Consider the following 6884-nt stretch of genomic DNA (forward strand, 5'->3'; position numbering starts at 1 on the left):
AAAACCACCAATCCACTAAATATGAATGTATTACAAGATTGGAGTCGGTCCCTCACTCAACGCTCTTGTATACAAACACCTCAACTTGATCACAAAAGTTCTCTCTTGTGTATCTCTCACACAACTCTCTAACTTTCGCAATACAATAAAACTCCTACAAATAACTATATTTATAGGCACCACAAATATTCTAATCCTAATCAACTTCAAATTCCTATTTATGATAATTACCATCTTTTCCTATCTTGGATAGAAATCCTTCCACAATTAATATTCTACCAAGAATCGGATTACCTCAATTATCATAAATAAGATACCTTCTCAAATTAGGATTCTTAACTTATTTAGGAATTCGGGACGGAACCCAACAAATATGACTATTATACTGTAATAGTGTATTGTACTCTATAAATATATCAAGTCTGTTGCTCAATTAATAAACAGACTGTAATCTGACTTTTAAAACTTCGGTTATTTCGATTAAACCGAACTTATGCATTTCAGAATTCGGATCGAACCGAATTTTTAGTTCGGTAATAACCAGAAATCGAACTAACCAAAATTTTAAAAAATTTCAAACTAAACCGGACTGAGTTTGTACGGTTCGGTTCGATTATTCCGGTCCGTTTGATTTTGCTCAGCCCTAGTTGCGAATAAGACATTCGTTTTTCGATGAATTGGATCCGTCGAAATTCATATTTATTGATTTATTTATCTTCGCCCTGATTAATCAGGAGAAGCATTCGATTTGCTCATGTCTCTGATCAGTGAATTTATCTCTTTCTTGGGTTTTTCAAACAACTAGTTAAACATAGGTTCTATAATTTTTTTACATATATAATTTAGCAAATATAAAATTATTAATATAATAATAAAGAATTATAAAATATCTTATAAGCATTCTTCTATATTTTTATAAAATCAAATATATAAAAAGAACACTATTTTTTTTTATGTTTTCAACATCTCAAAATTATAAGTTTTTTTTTTTTTGATAATGAGAATAAATCTCAACGAATATGACTCGGCAATTCACCGTGATAATTCTTTCATTCAAGAAAGCTTATTATCTAACCGTCGGACATGCAAGATGACCGGGGAAATTTAGACAATAAAACTTTAATGTCCGAAAAGAAAACCAGTCTTCTTCCAAGAATCCTGAAAATAGAACAAGGAAAAGAAGAAAAATATAAGTCAATATATAAAACAGATTATATCAAATATTTCCACAATCATGATAACTCATAATTGAGACAATTAAACTCTCAATTAAGGCACAATTAATAAAATATTAACGTCCTTAATTAAGACACAATTAACACCCTTAATTAAGGCTCAATTAACGCCATCAATTAGGAGGCACAATTTACGCCCTCAATGACACAATTAAGGCCCTCATTAAGAGGCACAATAAAACGTCCTCAATTAAGGCACAATTAACGCCTTCCTTTTTGAAATCGGATCCCGTACTGATCTCGGAGCCTCTGTCGCCGCCATCCTCGGCCACCACCGCTATGCTATCTCTCTCGTACATGACCGCTTCGATCAAAATTGAGAAAAGAATATACCAAGAATAAGCATGAGCAGATTCATGATTGCGTCGAGAGCTGGAGGAGTGATTTTATTCGGGAGTCCAAAACAGATTTAACATAACTAAATCCAAGAAACTAAACAAACACATCAAAATTGCCAAGAACAAGCATTCCATACCCAAACAAGGTGCAGTTTAAAATACATACATAGCCAAAAATCAAGAACTGTAATGAACTAACACACAATCTATTACCTAAGATTATCAAAACCGCAAAAACAAAATGCAAAATCAAAGGGTGTCCAAGATCTGACACAAAAACAAGTCTTGACACTGAAGTGAACCAAAATCAATGAGATTAATCTCTCTAAAAAGAAGAAGAGATCGTAAATAATAATAAAAAATAATTTACATTTGTAGTGCAATAGGAGCAGATAAAAAGAGGAACGGACTCACCGGACAGGCTTCAGACTATAATATGATGGCTGATCGGATGATGGAGACGATGGGAAAATCGATCAACGAATCCCGAAAATCATTGTTTTAATATAATGATAAATAGTGGGAAGATGCTTTAACTTGCAAGCACACAAATATTTAGTTGTGCAAGAGAAAATAAAATAAAATTGCATATCACGTACCGACGGCTTTTTCCTTCTTACTTACATTTGACTGAATTAATACATCAAACTTTCGTCCAATATTGAGTTACCTGTGACACACTCAAGTTCCTCGTGAAACAGGTGCGAAAATTGAATGATGTCGCTCGTTGACATATATCTCAGTTGTTTTTTCTCATGCTCCTTCAGTAGTCATTATATATTGAAAATAAAGCCAAGGTTGATGTAAGAAAGCTTCTCGCCGCTAATTGAATTAGGCTTATTTGAAAAACATTCAAAATTATAAGATTTAAACATATACTAAGCGGGTAAAAAACTTTGGTGAAATAGGCCCATACGTAAATGGGCTTATTGCAAGCATATAGAACATTGAGCCCGGTCTAGAATCTTAATCTATTTGTTCCTATATATAGTAGTATATGACTAGGTTTATAGAAGCTTTTGGAACATTAAGCCCAATCTAGAATCTTGATATATTCTTTCCACCACCCTTCTCTTTACATAAATGATGATTATATTGAACTAGTTCAGAAGCCGCGCGTTGCGGCGGCCTATAAAAATTATATTAATGATTCAATATTAATATTTATAGAATAAAATATTTTTTGGCTGTCTATAAAAAGTATATTAATATTTCAAAGTTAATATTTGTACGATAAAATAAATTTATATTATAAAAATTTTGATATAATACCAATACTAATATATAAAATTGCAAAATTGGACTATAGTTCATGATGAAAAAATGAATATAAATTTTATACACGTAATTAACAATTTAAAGCATGACGAATCTTAATTATTTTTTTTGAAAAGTAATCATGTTCTTGCATTATCACCTTCCTCCAATTTTTTTGATTGATTGTGCACAAAAACATCTAACTTAAATCTGTGAGATAGCGGTCTATAACTACCCTCTTAAAAGTTGCTTGAACGGAGCAAACAGATAATGCATGAATAATTTTTTCCTGTATACAAAGTAAATCATATAAAAATTAACGACAACAAACATGTCTGATGAACAAAACATATATTATAAAAGAATAACCAACAAACATACATCACTAATAGTTTATTTTGTTGATATCAACCATCAATATCATGTCAAGACTATATTCTTTTCCGTGTTTGGATTTGTGGACTCTGATATAACCGTCTATAACTACCTTTGTTTGCAACAATCTTTATTTTTTTAAATACTGTATAAACAGTCTTCACTTATCGTTGCAGAAGAATCGAGCAAGAGAAAGATAATTCTAATTTTTGATATTTTTTATCCAAAAATTTCAGAAAATTAGAAAAATAGAACGGAGCGATGTGAGAGGCGCCACCTACACGGCCCCTCGCTTCTCCTTTAAAAATCGAGATCGAGTAAGAGAACTATCACCAGAAAGAGGTAGGTTTGTGGTATTGAGAGAGGAGGTTGTGTTTAGATGATCCAAAACCCTACGATCTATACGGGTATTTATAGGTGCAGAGAGACTTGTTTGCTACTTTTTCCCATAATTAAATAATCTGAACAAAATCAGAATTAAATTTTCAAGTTACTGTATTCCATAAATAATCTATATTTCCCATAATTAAATAATCCGAAACAAAATCAGATTAAAACTTTCAAGCTACTATATTCCATAAATAATCTGAAACAAAATCAGATTCTGAAACTTGCTTCTAATATACCCGAAACTAAAAAAAGTAGTTCTAATTTTTGATATTTTTCATCCAGAAATTTCAGAAAATTAGAAAAATAGAAAAATTAGAAAAATAGAACGGAGCGATGTGAGAGGCGCCACCTAGACGCCCCTCGCTTCTCCTTTATATAAGTATATTGATGGTTAATGATGAGATATTGCAAATCGTTTTGGTGGAAAAAGATGCGTTGCAGTGTTTCTGATTTGTTTCCTTGAGGCCGAAAATAATATTGCTAAAGAAAAGTCGTAATTAATAAATGATTCATCGTGACGTTTTTTTAGTTTCATTCAGTTGTAAACAAATAATATTAATGGTGGACTCGGGTTCATCAAAATAACCAGAACTTAAATAATAGGTTTTAAAATTTATTTATTTTTTTGAGAGAAAGGTTTTAAAATTTATTGATTAGCTAAGATGATACATGATAACGTCTTTGTTTTATCAACTCCTAAATAAATTTAAATCAGTGTCCGAATCAGAACAAATTTTTTATATAATCATCATCATTACTTCAAAAAAGGTCATCATCAAATTTCGTAAATTGCAGGAACAATCAAGTTAATACTGAATTAAATTTGTGATATATAAAATATATTATCATTTAATTTTAAAGATCAGGACTTTAGCCCGACCCATGATTCTGCCTCCGAAGTCCGAATGGTGTCCGACCTCATATTTTCGAAAAGTCTCGAGTGGGATTATATTACGACATATATTTGTCGAATATTCAGCCTTTATGTATGACCCAGAAATGAGTCTGGATCCTCTTTTTTATTTACCAAATTTAAATTAAGAAAAATAAAATTAAATCGTTTAATGGCATCCAGCAAAAAGAGGCCCTCTAGCTTTTTGGTCCATTTATTTAAAGTTGGAACTCAAATATTAAATTCAGTGAGAGACAGCAAGCAATTGACTTTGTGGGACTTTTGTATAAGAGTCAATGACACTTTGTAACCCCTAAGTTTGCTCCAAATCGCAGTTTAGTACCTAAACTTTAAAACGTGTCAATATGCATCCTAAACTTAACATTCTCGTGCAAGTTGTAACCCCTAGTCACTATTCCGTTCAAATCTACCGTTAACTTTAACTGTTTGAGTGGAAACTGTGTGTATATCCGTTTCTAACAGCTACTTTACCCACTGTGACCCCTCAAGAATTATGTATTATATTTTGAAATTATTTCTGAACATACACAACGATGTAAAAAAAATTTAAAATAATTTTAAAAATATAAAATTGCAGATTCTAAATCTAGATACATAATTTTTAAATTATTTTAATTTTTTTTTATATCGTTGTGTGTGTTCAGAAATAATTTCAAAATATAATACATAATTTTTGAGAGGTCACAATGGATAAAATAGCTGTTAGAAACTGATATACACACAGTTACCGCTCAAACAGTTAAAGTTAACAGTAGATTTGAACGGAATAGTGACTAAGGGTTACAACTTGCACGAGAATGTTAAGTTTAGGGTGCATATTGACACGTTTTAAAGTTTAGGTACTAAACTGCGATTTGGAGCAAACTTAGGGGTTACAAAGTGTCATTAACTCTTTGTATAATGATTAGCTCGCTTGTTTGCATTATTTCATCCGACACCCTCGCACTCATAATATCCAAATTGTCTAAAATAAAATTTTAATTTTTTTTACTTATATCTCCATAATTTAAAACTCCGATACAGAAAAATTCACATACAATAATGCATATGCTAATTAATTAGACCTTAACAGGTTTAGGATACTGTAATGTTAATTACTCTTCTCAAGTCAACTAGTTGCTACAATTGACTTCAGTTTTGTCGGTCAGTCCGCTAACAACGAATAAACCAATTGCTTCTCGGCTGTGTGAAGTTCCCGGTTGAGAAAACAAAGAAAAAATTCTTGATTTTTTATTTTTATTATTTTGAGTAATTATTAAAAAATTATTTAATGATAAATTTATTACTTCAAATTTTCGAATGGGAGTTATCTTCGTTCATAATTCTGTTATTATTCTCGGCTGACATTAAACTCTTAATTGAACCGGTTGTTAGCTGCACTCCATTCAATTGTTGAAATTTTAATTTTGGATACTTAACTTCATATGTTTTAATAGTATAATAATTTTAAATATGTGTGATTAATGTTTTTGTAAATTAAAATTTCAATTATATCTTTATTCAAAAAATTGAATTTTAAAAGTAATAACCAGCCAAATATCTAAAAGTATGTTTCAATAATTAAGACATTCATAAAAAAGTAGGAAGAGGTCGCATATTTCCTCAAATTTAACCATGTAGAGATCTCAATGTTTTTTTTGACTAAAGTGGTTTATAGCCTTTACAATGCTTGTCAATATACTTCAACCCAATACATGTCTTTTTAAGAAAAAAATTTATTGTCAATTATATGTTTCATTTTTCTTCCAGCACAAATTAACCTATATATTTATTGTGATTTTTCTGAAACTCAACTTCATTCCCATTTCTCGATCCACTAAATCTCTATATTCATTATAATTTTTTGAAACTCAGCTCTATTTTTACTTCTCAATACACTAAATAATAATACATGGGTAAAATTATATCTAATCTACTTTTTTTAATATGTTTATTTTTTCCAAAATATACATGTATAATGGGACGCAAGGAGTATTATGAAGCATGTTTCTTTCCTCTTATAATTAGTTATGAGTAGTATTTCAGTCGAAAAATACACCAAATTTGTAATTAGGTAGATATTATAACTACATATTCGATTATTTTTTTTTGCTAAATAACTACATATTCGAATTAACTGGAGTACAACGAGAGCTCTGACATGAAGAAGATGCACACTTTTTCCGAGTTGTTCAAAGTTGACCGCTACGTACACGACACAACACCAAAGTGTACTGAACTGACCCAGAACTTCATGTAACAAACCTATTCATTTCTCCACTTGTCTGCGTACGAAATAATAAATTCACAAAGAAGGTGAAGAAGATAACGATTAATAATTATTCAAGACTTTACGAGTAGCTTGCTTGCTTGGACTCATCTGTTTCGAGCATTGAA

The 6884-nt window shown here is 30.6% G+C and overlaps 1 long non-coding RNA gene across 1 annotated transcript; it reads right to left on the reverse strand.

Moving 5' to 3' along the window:
* Positions 1–1020: 1020 nt before the first annotated feature.
* Positions 1021–2082, reverse strand: LOC135151722 (uncharacterized). The gene is made up of 2 exons (XR_010290608.1): positions 1988–2082; positions 1021–1158 (listed from the first exon to the last, which is right to left on the reverse strand). It is a non-coding gene; the product is annotated as an uncharacterized LOC135151722 (long non-coding RNA).
* Between the last annotated feature and the right edge of the window lie 4802 nt (positions 2083–6884).

Source organism: Daucus carota, chromosome 3, assembly GCF_001625215.2.
Source record: "Daucus carota subsp. sativus chromosome 3, DH1 v3.0, whole genome shotgun sequence".
NCBI lineage: Eukaryota > Viridiplantae > Streptophyta > Magnoliopsida > Apiales > Apiaceae > Daucus > Daucus carota.